Source organism: Pyrgilauda ruficollis, unplaced genomic scaffold, assembly GCF_017590135.1.
Source record: "Pyrgilauda ruficollis isolate IOZ18807 unplaced genomic scaffold, ASM1759013v1 scaffold16, whole genome shotgun sequence".
In the NCBI taxonomy this organism is placed as follows: domain Eukaryota; kingdom Metazoa; phylum Chordata; class Aves; order Passeriformes; family Passeridae; genus Pyrgilauda; species Pyrgilauda ruficollis.
Genome location: NW_024514764.1, coordinates 8,303,439 through 8,320,501, shown reverse-complemented (window position 1 = coordinate 8,320,501; position 17,063 = coordinate 8,303,439). Strand labels below are relative to the sequence as shown.

The 17,063-nt window shown below is 37.7% G+C and overlaps 1 protein-coding gene across 2 annotated transcripts in view; it reads right to left on the bottom strand.

The window, feature by feature from the left end:
- Positions 1-16,723, bottom strand: part of MRTFB (myocardin related transcription factor B) — a 66,690-nt gene extending 49,967 nt beyond the window's left edge. The window contains exons 1-2 of one of the 2 annotated variants that reach the window (XM_041462225.1): positions 16,366-16,723; positions 14,219-14,261 (exon numbers count right to left, since the gene is read on the bottom strand). The gene's annotated coding sequence lies outside the window, so the exon portion shown is untranslated. The remainder of the gene's footprint in view (positions 1-14,218; positions 14,262-16,365) is intronic. The other variant, XM_041462223.1, reaches the window with a different exon arrangement.
- Between the last annotated feature and the right edge of the window lie 340 nt (positions 16,724-17,063).

Sequence of the window (17,063 nt, the reverse complement as noted above, 5' to 3'; positions counted from 1 at the left end):
AGTGTTAGCCCTCACGATGGATGTCCAGAAGCTCCTGTGCCCCAGCCCGTGTTCCCACCCGCATATCAGCACAACATCCCTTTTACAATGGCTTCTATCAGAGAATGCTGAATTATTATATTGTGCTAACGTACAAATGGCTTTTAATATTCTGAAGCCCTACACAATGCTCCTTCAGATCCCAAATCAACGTCAGTATTTATACAGGACTTCACACCACCAAAGGACTATATCAGAAGTAGTTAATCCTCAGTCTCTCCAGCAAGGAAGACTTTTGGCCATGAATATTTTTAAATTAATTTTATCGCACACTAGCTACTTATCAAATAGTTGAAAAAAGTCCCAATTTACTATATCCTTCCTTTCTATCATTAGTGTAGTACTTAATCTACAGTAAGGAGAGGCAGAAGTATGAATTACTGGTACAGGCTTTTTATACCTTAGAACTATCAAGTCTTTAAAATGTCAATAAATCAATATGGACGTCAATTATATCCTATTCCTGGATTCTTGGAAATTTGAATGATATTGAATACTAACAACTTAGAAAGATCCACAAAAATGAGGAAATGTCTTATTATTGTGAGATTTTTTGTTAATTTTAAATTATCTTTCTTAAGAAACACAACTGCTTGCCATACTCAGCCTTAAACTTCAAATATTCTGAATATAAACACCACGTGTTGGGGTGTGTATTCAGAATTTTGAAAGTGCAATATATGTTTCAATGATCAATACCAAATATTTCAAGTGTTAACATGATATTTAAAAAACCAAGATGACAAAAAATTATCATGACCACTGAAGAATGGCCTACACAAGGGTAGAGAATGATGTTCAGAAAGTGTGAATTGAAAAATAAGAAATATAAGCAAGTACTGCTTGATATACACCTAAATAGAACAATTATCATTGTTAAGTGCATATTTTTCATTATTTTCCCTAGTTACCAACTGGAGCTTTCACATTAAATGAAGACACATTAACTTACTGTTATGCAAGATTTTTCTTCTTTGTTCTTAGCTTCTAGAAGCATAATTTACTCAGCTCTCACTCGATTTCCTGACATTACACTCTCCTCAAACTCCCACTCACTCATACAAATTAAGTACATTATTAACCAAGCAGGTCTCTTCAGAGCAGAATTTAACTGAAAATTTAGCTGATTTTCTGTTCATATTCACAGCATTTTATCCACAATTTACTAGTTATGAGTTGCCTTGGAGTCACTTTTCAAAGAGATTAAGCCACGTGAGCTGTATTCATGCTTTCAAACCAGATGAAATTAAAAGAAACACCTACTTTTTCTAAGGCTTAGCATTTGTTATGCAGCAGGTTAGCTTTGACTAATTTTTTTCCCCGTGACAGATAAGTAAACATGCTTTGAATGGAACCACATCTTTCACCACATCTACAATGCACTGCGGAATTGGTAACATGTCCGTCTCTTAATTTTTGTTTCAGGCATGTACAGAAATGTGGGTTTGTTGTCCAGATCCAACTGAGAACACAGCATGCAATTAAATTATGTTGATTGCAGCACAGCAGCACAATTCAAAACAAGTTTGACTTCCCACACAAAATGTGCTTGACCTGTGGTTTGAACATTAATAGATCAGGTTGGAAGGGACCTTCTGGAGGTCATCTAGTCCATCCCCCCGTCTCATGGGATTACCAGCTCTCAGGAACTTGCCTTGTCAGCTTCTGAAAAATCTCCAAAGCAGGTGATTTCACCACCTCTGGGTAACCTCAGTATGAATGCTCTGCCTACCTGGTTCAGACAGAATTTCTTCTCCTGATGATAATGACTCTCAGGACCCTATTTTTATTGTGGTTTCATACAGTACGTGAATGTCATAATTTGGAAACCTCTAAATCCAAAGTTCTCCAATGCAGAACTCTAACCCTAGTTTTTAACTTTCCAGTTCACAGTAAAGTCCCAGATACCGCACTTCCCTTTTCCTAAATCTTTTAGCTAGGCTGCTAAAAACCCAGGTATGTTCTCAAGTGATCCTTTAACTCTAGAACAACCCTATTGCTACATTGCTACATAATCTTTGAACAAAAGACACTCTAGAATTCCCAGAAAGTCTAAATTCCTCGAATTCTTTACCCATATCTCAAATCACATTTTGCTCTCATTTCTTTTTGTTATTACTTATGAACTGCTGCTGTATCAGACTACAGAAATATTTCTGAGCTAAGAACAATAAATTCTCTTAACCTTCCCCAAAAAGGAAAACACACATCCCTCAACATTTCAAGGGTTTTTTTTGTAGGGGGAAAAAAAAAATCAATGACCTACATCATGAACATCTGGCATAGATACACTAGGATTCTTACAGCTCCTTAATGAATCAACGAACAGAACTTCTAAAAAATATTACAAAGATGACAAATCCAAGACTTGCAATAATAAAATATAAACAATTAATTTGATTATTTTATCTCATTTTATTAGAATATAATACAGAATTGATTCAGCTGTTCAACTTTCTGAAGACAACTCCTGAACTTGGCATCCATGACATTAATAGTTTGCCTTTGCCATAAGGCTTTCCTTATAGCTTGAAAAAACTAATGTAGGAACTTAAAAATAACTTGTATAAATATATTGACAAACAAACAAACAAGAAATAAATGAGGACAAAAGACATCTGTAAACATCTCTGTAAACGTATTTTTACACTGCTGCATGTATGATAATAAACCATTACCATTTTCTAGCACATTCATTTTAACTGCTCCAGATGAATACAACTGCTTTAGCATCAGGTGCAGCCTACAACCAGCAGTGTTTTACTTCACATAAAACTCAACTAAAGATATGCAGAATGTCTCCCATCTATTTTCAGTCCTCAAAAGCCTTTTCATTCTGATGTTTCTAATATAACCAACTGTTTGTACATCAACAATGCAAACACAAAAATGAGTAGCAGAAAACATTTCTTCACCTTGTTTAAAATCAAACCCTGTACAATAAACACTTTATCCAGCAACCATGTGCAAAACTGAGAAACCTCTGATCTAGAATGGAAAGCCCATGATACTCTCACATTTTATATTAAAGATAACAATTTGCCTCCCCTTCTCATTTGTTTGAAGCCTCCTCAATCCCAAAGAATTATTCCAGATTTGCCATCTGCATTTACAGAGGGTAACCATTATCTGTGTAACCCCTGAATTGAAGCAGACCTATACACAAAGTATATTAATAACAAAACTGAAACTCAACAGTTAAAACGTGTACAGCAAAACACAATTTAAAAAAATCCATTCTACTAAAGTTTCAATATTCTACTTAACATAATCCAAGAAAGCACCTTTTATAGCAGGCTGATCTGACAAAAATCAGTTGTCACTCAAGGGGTTTTCGCTTCCTTCCTTGCAACTAAGACACCTGAAGTTAAAGTTGTGTGAGCCATCACTCTGCTAGGTATGAAAACCATTTCTGCTTATGAACTGTTGGAAAGCATAATACCAACTTATTTCCAGAAACTAAAAATCACATTACTCAATTGTTCCAATAGTCCTAAATGATTACAGGTAGCTGGTCTGGGTTTTTTTTTTTAACACAGAATTCAGCAAAATGTTTAAGAGTAGTAAAGTGAAAACCAGAAAAAAATTATTTTCCTACTTAGCCTTTAGAATACATTATCAAAATAGAATCTGCACCAGTACTGCTAGGAGGCTTCGGTTCACATTTCCCTGACAAGTACATAGGAACAGTGTTCCAGCACTGCCAAACCAGAACTCCTGTACAATGTATGAGCCTTATGTAAGTGTTCTCACAGATTGTAGGTGGTTGCTATCTTCTTAACTGCTGAAGACAAACGCTCCTTTTATTTTTAAACATTTTATCTTCAAAAGACAAAATGTATTTCCTTGGAAAAATCTTATCATCTTATACTTCCCTGCTACTTGAGACACCAGAACTGGTATTTTATTTGGCACAAGCTCTGAAATCTGGATGACACTTCAGTAGTAAACCAGCTTTTATTTTAGCAATCTGCTGGAAAATAACAGTTCAAGAATGACAATGCATTCACGCTTTGGCCAAGTCAACTGGCTGACATGAACACTACTCACTCACTCACACCGGCAAGGAACCTGGGTCACTGTACCCAGTACAGTATTGAATTAACAGTCATCAGATATTAGCAATATCAGCTACAGGATTTACAGAATCATGGTGTGAACATGAGCACTCAGTTTCTCTATTTATAAAACTCAGCAAAATTTAAAACTCTAGCAGTTTGTAACACACTGGAATCTTTAGTGGGGAGAATACTCAAAATGTAAAACGTTGGGTTTGTTTTGTTTTTCTTACCTTTTTCTTCAATGTATCAGAAAACACTAAAAAAAATCCTTTAGAAGTGTGAGATCCAGCAGGTTAACTACCAGCTGCCAAGGCAGGCCATTGCATTAAGCTTTTTAGCCTCCCTGTCAGTGCCTGGAAAGACCTGGTGATCTGTGCAGTGGAAACAGTGATTTCTGACACTGAGGCCAATAAGCACTTTGGGGGCTGTTATAGTTTTAAATATTCCTTCTATTTCAGCAGTGGGCACTAATGACCTGAGAGAATGTGAGAAGTCACAATCTGAGACTGACCTGGCAATTCCCCTTCCCTTCTCATGAAGAAGGGCAAGGACTGTGCTTTCAGAATGCAGCAGACCCTACCTATGCCTCCACAAGCCTACAGAAAACTTCCTTCCTAGGCTACAAATTAGTCCAGTCCAGTGGTCAGACCCTTGGAATGCTCAGTCTCTCCTTTCTTCCAAGAATCAACACACATCAGGGCTGAACATAAACAAAGTAGTCGGGAACATTCAGCTCACTGAACAGTCCGGGAATTGGAAGCTACGGGAGCTTCCCGGAGACAAGCCCTCGGGATGGAACACCCACTCCAAGGAGAGGAAGAGAAGCAGGGTTTTAAAGGATGGCTCCTCTCAGCATGCTGCCTATCAGCAAGGAGTAAAGAGAAATACAGAAACAAATCATGGCTTGGCTGCAGTCTCTATCTCCATCAGCTCCTGGAGCAACTCCAGACAGGTTGTGCTCCACAGAGGGTGACACTCCTCAGCCCAGCCACAGCAGCTGCTGGAGCTCAGAAACGCAGCAAGGGCTGCCCTGATGGGACAGGCACAGCCTCACCTCTGCTGGGCTGACACCCTTCCTACAGACACCACCTTACTGCAGCACGGGAACTTTGACATGAAAACTGACATTCAACTACCATATTGAAAGAGAAACTGCAATCTTATAGTTAAAACACAGTGTGGATAAACTTAATTAATTAAGTTTTGTGGTCAAACATAGGGCAATAAGGATTTAAATCATACAGTTATTTTTATGAAGGTAATTATACAAAAGCAGAAAAAGATGAGAAATATCAGCAGCTGACTAACCATGAGTAATCACCTTGGATTATGCATTATGAAAACTCACTATTACTATTCATTTCTTTAAAAAACACTGTGCAGAAGTATCTGACAAAACTGAGGTCCTGTCACGCTTCTCACTGTTCCAGTACCTGGAATAATGTTTCTTCCAGGAGCACAGAGTCCTCCTGGACTGGGCTGGTCAATACTGCAGAAAAATGTCCACTTTTATTAAATAACTGAGATTGAATTTTTGTAACTGTCTGCTCTAGCTAAATTAATACTATTGAACAGACACCAAAAGACCTCCAGAAACTCATTTAACACTTCTGCATATTGCTACATTGACATTCTCTTTACTAGTTCTTTAGAGGAAGTCTTTAAATCTTAAGTCTTTGGACTGATCCAAAAATGAAAAATGAATAAGCTACAGTGGCAAATGCACATTGTTCACGAGGTAACGTATAGAGAATTACTTGTACCTGGACAGAGGCTGGGGATGAGTCAGGAGAATCCTTGATGATACATTCCCTCCACTGCTACCTCCAGGCAGGAAAAAAAAATCACAGTAATTGGTAATGGGAGCTGAGCCCTGCTAAGTGCAAATGAATTACCCTGCAGTGTGGGGCTGTGAGGAATAAAGGCAGCCTCCCACAGCTCTATTAAAGTGTGGGGAAACTAAAGCCTACCCTGTCGCTGTGCAGGGCCATAGAGATGATTTATCTATTCTTTTCTCACATTACTGCCTTCTCAAACTAACCCGTTCAAACAAGAGTTCGTGAAATCTGGGCTACACGTAAACGTTCACTGGAAAGAATCTACCTCATAGCAATGCTGTAAAACTTAGTGTTTAAATACCTTAAGGTTTCATACAAATGTTTTAAGTAGTAGTAAATATTACAACTATCTTCTGCATTCACATTTCAAGGGGTTTAAAATTATAATAATAGAACTTATTCAAAATGCTAAACTTTTTACAAATATTTTAAATATAGAAAGCAAAGGTTCAATATGCACAATAGTCATGACCGAAACACAACCCATACCTTCAGACAGAAGTGATGTTTAAATTGTTTACTGATTATATAAAACTGTCAACTATATCACCTTCCTTTAAGAAACAGCTGAGAAACTCCGCAGTGTGCACCAAAATCAATAAATCAGTCTGAGGGACTAAACCAAAAGTAAAGTCTAAAATTATCTGCCTCTTAAAGGTAACACACAGTCAACAACCTCCATTTTTAAGAAGTCTGAGCTGCTCTGCTATTCCACCCTGCACAAGAGATGCTCATCTCTAGAGAGCTGTTTAAGACCCAGCATGCAAGCATGGAAGCAAACATCCATTAACCAACCCTGATAACCGAGGACAGCTTTCAATTTACCTTCTACTGACACAAGGCTTCATAGAACAGAAGCCATGCTGTGTTAACTTGCAGTGTTTGCAGCAAAGCTCACAAAGATTTGTGCTGAAAACTCTGAAATCATGAGAGGATTTGATTTATTTCATCTACAGCTAAGTCCATCTTCCCCAAGAGCTGCTGCCTGAGCACTCAGCAGCAACCAGAATTCTGGCCACAATACCTGAAGTGTAGAAAACATTGACCCATAACTTGTTGTAAGTGAAGGACTTCAGGCACAGTCCTCAACAACTTTTTACTTTTAATCATCATATGAGCAGGCATAATTTGATTTAATCTCATCTTTTCTGTGGACATTCTTAATAAAAAATGCTCTTCTTAAGGCAACATTAAGTGGTTCAGCTGGTTCCACTTGATTAAATAAATACAAAGCTGTCATAGCACATATCCTCACTAGTTCTATTAAAATAAAGAGCTTCATAAAAATACTTAAAACTAAATAGGCAAAACATGAAGTAGTATCTTGTTTACATGTTACTGTACATATGGAAATAAGTCGTGTGCAAATGGCAAGAAAAATCTAAACATGTCATTCCTATTTTTCATTCTGTGAAGATGATGTCGATTGTCAATATACTAAATTTGCTTTAATAGTCTAATTTAAAAACCTGACATTAACACTGGCAACAAATACATTTAGGCTGAGTTTACAAAGCAACACAAGGTCAGTTTTACACCTAAATTTAGCATGGCAAAGAAACAAAGAAACCAACCAAACAGGTGCTATTTGCATTAGTGTAGTTTGCAAACTAATGAGGCTCCTAGTTTCTCACCCTCATAAATACCCATATATTGAAATAACTTTTTTTTTCAATGAAACATAGTGACATATGACTTCCAAAGCAACTTACTTGAATTCCAATTAGCAAAAATCCCAAAGTTCTTAATTTCAGTTTTAATATTAAGTGCTTTGCAGGAGTGTTTGAGTAATTGTGACATCAACTCAGATTATTCTGCTCAATAGCAAGTTCAGTTCTTCTGGTCTATGACAGAACTTTGTGAAAGGAATTAGTAAGGTCCCATGTGCTCCATGATTTTCTGTGGCCAGCAAAGTGTAGCCAGAAGAATCTATTTATGTAATTGAAGTTTCCAACACAGGAAAAAATCATAACCCAAGAGTTTGTTTTTGTATAATAAATGTACTTGACAGCTCAGACAATAATTAGTAACTTTAATCAATGAATTGGATCATAATCTTTCCCAATTCCTCTATGTGTTCAGAGACCTTGGATAGCCAAAATAGTGGTCCATCTTAAAAATGAATGTTGGTAAAGCTCTTAAGGCATTTCAGGAAAGGTTAGATGACTCCATGATTTCATTTGTTTGCTTGGATACTGCGAGATGTTCCCATTTATGACTAAGCTGCAGGTGCTACTCTGTTTATTTTACTGCCTGCAAACCAAGCCCTTGAATTGAACAAAGCAAGGAAAGCACAAGGATTCAAATCAAAGAGGAAGGAACTGCAGGACTGCCTCCCATTGAATGTGCTGCTTTCTACCTCCTATCAGAAGCAGGACTCAACATTGCACAATCATTTCTAGTAGATGAGATTTCTTGAAAAATCTATACTTTGCTTCTTTTTACATCTACACACTTTACAAAGATTAGCAAAGTTTTATTATTGTAATTTGGTTATTAATTATGGTAATTATTTTATTATTGTAATATTTGGTGTTAAATTTGTCTTAAAAATACAATCAACTTCTATTGGACAGAATTTAACATACTATTTACATTTAGCAAGAAACTAGGTGCTAATCAGACATTAATTCAAAATAATGTAAGTGTAATTAGGGATTACAAGCAACTTCAATTCAGGGGATCTTGCAAAAATCACAATGATTATGTTCGAGCTGAAATTCAGTGACATGTACAGAAGGTCCCCAATTAAGCAGTCCCTACACACAACCTTAGGAGAGCTAAGAAAATCTCTCTCTCACAAACCTTCTGCTGCATATTGACTTGGACCAACACAGCTACTTTGAGGTATTAACAATGCAAACAGTAACTTGAATTAGCTCCCATGGAAACCAGTCAATTTGTTAGTCCCAACTTCTGAAAACAAAACTTTTAATATTTAATCTGCTAATGGACAACAGAAAAACTTAGAAGGTGAGCAATTAATGTTTCATTTAAAAATATATAAATCAACTTGCAGTACATCTCAAGCAGCAGCTATGCACTGTGCATTCTTTATCTGATTAACACCAAGTGCTTAGAGTTCACCTACAATATTCTTTCCCGTTTCTTACTTCTAATTCCACATTGTGTTACATGGCCTCATTTTTATACAGCAGTGACAAAAGGTCACAATCTGAATGCAATTATATCTTCAGATATATTATAATGTCATTTATTACTTCTACTAGATTTACACCTTACAGCATCTTCCTAAGAATTAAAGTCGGGGTTTTTTTTAATAGACACAACAAGGATGCAGACTGAAAGAATGCTGAATTCCATACAGTTAAGCAGACTTCCAGGAAGAAAAATCCCACAACAAACCACAAAATCCCAGCCCTGAGACTCCTAAACACTGGAAATTAAGCAGGAAGATATACCACACACACAGTACTATGACTAACAGCATAATAAATAATTTGATAAAGACAAAATTACACTCTTCACTTAACAGAAGCCAAATTTTTACTTTTCAAATGAAGCACATTTCTTCTAACAAGGAACAGGGTAAAACCACAGGAAGGAATATAACTTATTGCTTCTTTATAAATACAGATCCAAGATCATAACTGATGAAGCCTTATCTCCAGATCAACACCCATATTCTAAAATAATCAGAGAAACTATGTTATTAGTATGGTGCCTGAAAACTCTGATGTTCCAAACAGTTAATGCTATAATCCACAGTCCATGCCCTCAGTACTTTAAGAACCAATTTCTCACGATCTCCAAAACTAAAATGAACTTGAATTCCATTTTCCCTACTGAAATGAGCTAAAGACTAATAGGGCAGAAACTCTGGGTCAGGAGAGTTTATGTTGCCTAAGGCCAATTTCAAAGAAGTCTTATCTGTTAAACTATTGTGTTCCAATATTTCATTCCATACAAAGCTGCTTGTTTAAAAATAAGTAAGAAATAGATGGTAACATAAAATTGTTTACAGTAGATTACAAATTTCTGCACTTAGCAGCTGTCACACATTTACTTTCTGTAGTTCTTGTAGTTTGAGCAGCACTCAAAATATTTTTAAAAGATACTACAAAGCTTTATTAGAAACTCTGTTGGAAAATACTGATAATGTGATTTAAAAAAAAATTCATAAAATATAATCTGGTATCAGATATAAATACTGTAGCCAAGGAGTTTTTTCTCTTGGTTTATTTTCATTGTTCTTTTTCTAGTGTCAGACAATAGTTATTTTTTCCCCAGATCACTTCAATATCCACTTTCCTGATTTCTATTCCTGTATTCTCTATTTTTTCTATCCTCCATCTATCACTAAATCACCTCAACTCAGCTTTACCCATCAAAAACGCTCTGTATACCATCCTTCCTTGATAACCTTTTCTTGACCTCAGCCAGCACAAGGCTTGGCTTAGGCTTTCCAAAGTCTACTGCTGATGGCAAGAACCCAAAGGCAGATGGGAGGTGCTATGGAATTCTCTTCTGCACCACCCTCAGGCCCCACCTGCCCCAGGTATTTGAGGAACAGTTGGTGTAGAACTGTGTCCAAGGGTCTCCTCTGAGTGTGGTTTACTCTGCAGCAAAGGGGAGCAGTCCCAGTGTTTTACCCATCCCCCATGTCCAACGGCTGGGCTGGCTCCACATTCCCACCTGTGCTCCTGCCTGCAGCATTGCCAGGACAGCAAAGATGAACTGTGGGCCAGAGCAGGTTCTCACAACCTGCATTTCACCCGTTCCAAGAGATTCCACTTTTCTCTTTTATCAATTTTGCATGACAAGTTTTTAAAATTAGGCTTCTGATGCAGGACCTGGTAAAAGAGTCATCAAATGGTTTAACTGGCAGAACAGAGGAAGGGTGGAACATCTGGCAGAGGAGGGGAGATCTGATTCCAGAAGAAATCACAAATTACACTCCGTTATTCATAGAGGCAAAGAAAGTTGTTAAAACTGTCTAAAGATATAGAGAGAATTATTTAGGGCATGATTCACATAGGAAGACTTGTAATTCCCATAACCTTATGTGTTTATATTTTGCAAAAACTGACAGTATTTGCTCAGTACTTTGTATTTGAGTGCTGCTGTATTATTTGACATTAACACAAAGAAGCATTACTGTAATTAACCCATAAAAATTCAGAAATAATAAAGACTGCAAAATAAAGCAGTAACTTGTCTTTAATTAAATTTAAATTATATACTGAAAAACATTAGCAAAAACATTAGCCAAACCTTAAGGCTTTTCTTTTTTGGTACCTGTCTTAGTTGTACTTTCCATGGACAAATATGTTTAAAATTTTATTTTTAAAGAGGAAATCCTAAAAGAAAATAGTGTACCAAGTGATTTATGATGAAAAAATACACTCAAAAATAGTTTAGAGAGATTTATTAGTCCATTCAAAAACTCCTTAAAAAACACACAAATGGTAGAATTCAGGCCAACCTCAATGAACAGGAAGCTCCCCATTAGTTTCTGTATAACCATCTCAGTATATTCAGCAAGTTCCATTCTCAGAATACACCAATCCTGAGATCCTCACCTGCCTGAGCTCCAAGGGAAGATTACAAAAGTACAAACACTCCTTTCTTTCACACTTCCAGCCACTCATGCACAAGGGAACATGCCTTGTTGGCCAATGCACAATGTACAAGAAGACTGGTAACACTTTGCAGCATTTTAAAAACACAACATGAGATTAAGGGTGACATCAGGGGTTCCCTTAGACAACAGTCAAGTACAAACCCCTAATTACACTGAACCCCTGCCAATGTAGGACAGCGCCTGCACACAGAGTTGCGCCTGTAGCAGTGCAGTTCTGTGTGCAGGGGCAGTGAGGACCAGCAGTAAGAACTGTAAGGAGACAGCCACCACAGACACACTGTCACACACACTGCTCTGCCCGTGTCACAACACTACTTTCTAAAGCTTTACTAACACGTGGTTCTAAATCACGAAAAGCCTTAAGCGTGTGTTCGGCTTTGTGCAACCTATTTAGTGTCAGAAACACATGCTTAAAGCTTTGCTGGATTGCAACTTTACCAAGCTATACATTTTCAATTTTAAAAATATGGGGAACAAAATTAAGCATTGCAGCAATGTAATTAAACAGAACTTCAGTAGCTGGAATTCTGTGTGTCTTCTACCTTTTTTGTGTAGGAAATATTGAGAAATTTGCCTCTACATGAGATGTAAGAACCATTTTTGGGTATTAACTAGACTTAATACACAAACAATTTGAACTCATTAAAATGAATTTCTCTGCTGAATTTTTATGAGCTACCTCTTTTAAAGAATGACTAAGAAACTAATTTTAATGTCTCTAGAATTTGTAAACAAGTTTTCAGCAACTGTTCCCTAGCCTTCCAGCAGGCTTCTAGTATTAGACACAAAATGTGGAAACATGAACACAACTGCATGTTCTTCTCAGGTATGTAACCAGGACTACCTATGTCATAAATTCACTCAGAAAGACAGAAAACCAGTGGGTTTCCTTTGTGTCTTTATTTTTTGTCTTGTTAATTTGTGTTTCACTAGTTGGTGTAAAGATCAAAACTGAGCGTAACTAGGACTTCTCTCTCACTTTGTTGTTCTTGGCACCATGCCCAGGTAAAAGCCCCTTTTCAAACATTTAATTAATGTTTAAGCCAAGTACCAAATATGAAATCTTAAAATACTCTCTACTGAGTCAACAATCAGAGAGATCTAGTTTATTGCCCAAGTGCAAAACTGTTACATTAACATCTGGATTTAATAACAGTAATCTGAACACTTCAATAAATTCTGTAATGTGCATTTGCTTTGGAGTTTCAGGATATGGAAGATTTTTGTGGTAGACATCAATCTCTGCCACAGAAGGAAAGTTTGAAAAAAGTTGTCTTCTGTAACTAACACTGAGCAAGTCTGGCTCTTGAACTTCAGGTGCTAAAAATGTTTAAAAACAATGCTAGGAATACAGCACAACACGGAATAAGAAGAAGCATTTCTTCATTTGAAAAACAAACATGAAACATTCACGGCTGTCAAGTGCAAACAGTCTTAATTTCAGTGGTTCATCTTTTTTTTTGGACATGCAGCTAAAAAAGCAGCAGATTTATTCACAGTAAGAACCAAAGGCTGCAGATTTACTAAAGGAGGATGCAAAGTGAACTGGTTTGCCAAGTCTAATCAAACCTGCTCTTCATAGAGCCTGCACACAACCCTAAACACACCTTGCCTTCAGGTTAGGGGAAGCTCCCCTACCTTTAAGTGTTTCTAGTTGGGATTTTTTGCCTAACACAGTTCTGGGGTTTGTTGGAATACATCAATGCTACAGATACATACCCCCTTCTGTGTATATCCAGTTCTGTACATCTTGTTCTTCCAGTCTCTGGAGCAGCTCTTAGCCATGACAGTCGTGTGCAGTGTCTGCTTTTTCTGTAGAGCTGGAACCAATGCTCTGGTTCATCTAGGAGGCCTCAGTGGAAACTATCAAGAGGCTTTAAGTCTTGGTTATCCTGAAAATCAGGCAACCTGTCCCACCCCCTTTTTCCCACACTGAAGATGAGGAGGGAAGGGCAGGATCAGAATTTTCACCATTCAGGGAACCAGCTTAACTCCAGAAGCACACAGTTCCAGAAGTGAGAATGTGTTAGTCAATATAACCCAACTTCCTTGTTTTACTAAGCTGCTTGACTTCCCTTCCTCACACCTCCTGAAACAGCACTATCAGCAACCATTAAAAGCCCTTGGTGATTCCCTTCGAGAGAGAATTTTCCTCATCTGTAAGTGGATTGATGTAACCAAACCACACAGGGTCTGGAGTCCCTCTGGATGTGCTGTGTTGGTACAAGCCTGAGTCACTGCAGAAAAACTGTTAAAAGTAAACAAAATGTTCTACAGGCCAAAGTTTTAATATCAAAACTATTCACATTTGGAAAACAGCTAACATCGTGAAGGCTTGCAAGCATGACAGTCCTTTAAAAAGAGAAAATATTGTTTAATCAGCATACAAGTATTTAAGTCATAATCTTAAGAGGTGATTAAAACCCACTCATATCAAAGGCCAAAGCATAAAATCACAATAACTTGTTCTTAAGTTTATGTAATACAAGTACTACACATAACCAAATTTCTGTTTGTATAGGAACAGATCTTCTGGAAAAGCTTCCATTTTAACAGGATTATAAAACCTTAAGCACAACTTAAAGGGATACATTGTTCACTAAAAAAATACCACAGAAGCTGTACTTTAAAAAACTTGCTTAAAAAGTTTAAATTTTTTAAGATACAGCACTTACCTTGTATCTCTAGCACCCTTCTAGTGTCTGTTTCAGCACATTCCTGGGTGGTTGGAAAGTAAAAAGGAGAAACAAAAATCACAAAGATGTCTCAAGGATTCGTTATTTAAAAAGTTACATATTTTGTTCTACCTGAGAAATTAAAGCCTTAAGAATACTAGTTCAGCTTTCTCAATTTCTGCAGTTTTCAGATGTAAAAGTATGTTATTAGGTTAAAATCCTGAGAGTAAAATGATTTCAATATACTTTATGTGCATCTTTTAGCACCTTTCATATTCCTGCTCAAATTCTAAGATTATATTTGTCTTTCCAATTACCTCTGGCAAGAACAGCAGTACCAGAGGTGCATCATCTGCTCCTTTTAACTCAACTGCAACACACAAACTCAGCCCTAGTTCCCTCAAGTCTTCACACTTGGAAGTGCCAATTCTATAACAGAAATACATTTTTGTTTTCTATAGATTCCAATACAATGGAATGTTTACCAAAAAAAAGTTAACTGTTCACATCCACATTTTGTCTTTTTGCTATGTCACCAACTCAAAGGGACTTGTTCCAACATGAACATTTCATTTATTAGAATATTTTAGACTGTGTGTGTACATATATACATATACAGATACATATGATTAAATCAATAGAAACCTACTGCTCACTGTTTTTAGAAAAATTTTAAAAAATCAGTTTTTAAAGTCTGGCATTTATCAAATGCTGTTTCATACAGTAACACTAATGGAGTTTTCCAGTTTTGGCTTTGAACCCACAGGTATCAGACTCAGAACGTCCCTGACACTGCTCAGCCACACAATTTTACTTTTGATCCCAGAGAAAAATCCTAACAGACTACTTTTAATTCTTTTAAAGACTGAAGCTGATGTTATGGTTTCTGTACATGTCACTGACAGAGGTTAAAAGCTGCACATGTAAAAAACCAAAGCAAAACACACAAGAGGAAGAGGTTACAAGACGGAAATGCCAAGAAGGCCCACAAAAATAAATGGTCTATAATAAAATATATTCCCTCTTCCTTCCAATAATCATTTCATCAGTAATCTAAACGCTGTTTAAAAAACCTCAAACCTCAACTAAGCATATTCCCTATCCAATATTACATTAATCCATTGTGTCATCAATTATCTAATTTCATTGCTAGGCTAACAAGTTCCAATTTTTAAGTATTTTATGCATAGAAACCACTAAATTTGTCTGAATATGAGAGGGTTAATATCTACGTATTAACCCTCTCTATTAAAGTTGTTTGATACTACCTAATCAACAGAATTTGACAAACAAAAGGTAAATATAAAGGTGATGTCCATGTTATTGTATGACTGCTTCTAAAAACTCATTTGCATCATTAAGTCCAGTTTTCTGTACTTCTCCAAATACTGCCAAATCCTGAAAGATATTCTGTACTCCCAATAATGTATTAAGGATGTTCAGCTTCTAGGTGTTTTTATTTGCTTAATAACTGGTATCATTACCAGACAGCAATCTTGTCAAGTTTAAAATGCAAGTTATACCACAAAGTCACATCTGCCCTAAGCAATTACACAGGAAAGAAAACTTTAGGAAGGAACAAGATAAAATGCCACACATTAAGAGAATAATTTTATGAAATGCCAGCTGTGACTTTGTTGAAAGCTTTAAAACCTCAAAGCTTTGTTGAAAGCTTTAAAACCCTAATTCAAAACCTGGGCATTTTTTTCTCATAAAGGAAAAGATGCAGTGTCAGGAAGAAGTGTGAACACCTTCCCATAAACAAGAACTTCAGAACAAGCTGTACTCACATGACAGTGTAATCTTGGCTTTTTTTCTTAAAAAGTGATTGATGTTTAAGCTTTAAGTATTTTAGACATATTGACATACCAGACTTTATGGAGGTGTTTTTGAAACACCTCCATTCATAAAAAGATACTTGTTTAGCTATGAAGTAAATATCAGGAAAATTAATTCACTTTAAATCCTGTAGTCTTTATTTCAGGCAATTGCCTGCAGCAGGCAGAAGTCCTGGTATCTCCTGACTGCACTGAGACTGACTAACAGCAGTTTGCTGCACTGCACACCAATACAAAACCCACATAAATGGAACAAAGGCAAATATATTTGCTGGCAGAAAGGCTCGGCACGGCAGCACAGCTCCCCACCTGGTTCCCCGCGTCCCAAAGAATGTCACTGCCAAGGGTCAGCCAAGTGACCTGCACCCGCGATGTGGATCTGTGCGTACAGGTGCTGTGGATACACTTGTTAACAACGCTGATTCTGGAATCTTGGAATCACCAGGTTCGGAAGAGACATTTTATATTGTCCAGTCCAACCATCAAACCAGCACGGCCACTGACACCTCTAAACCACATCACCCAGGGCCACATCGTCTTTTAAACGCCTTACGGGTGGTGACTCCACCACCTTCTCGGGTAACCTATTCCAATGCCTGACCACGCTAAAATGGATTGACCAAGTGCCATCTAAATCCACGCATTTCGCAGAAGAAGGGTCGAACTCGTTAACAGCCCCTGGTGTAAGGGTCGCAGCTCTTCTCACAGCCCAGTGACCTCCGCTGCAGCTGCACGACTGGGGTCGCGGAGGGCTCAGGTCTCCCCCGGGTGAGGCGCTCCCATCTCAACGCCCGCAGGGTTCGGGCCGGGCCCGCAGCGCCGCCCTGCTGCCCGCAGCCCCGCACCTCCCCCGGGAGCGAGTGTTCCTTACTAGCAAATAATAACACAGCACACATCCACCAGCGGCCGCACGGCAGCGGCCGGGACGGTGCGAGCCGCGTCCCAGGGCGCGGTGCGGGCACCGGCACCTCCACCTGCTCAGGGCCCAGAGCGGCCCGGCGCGGCCG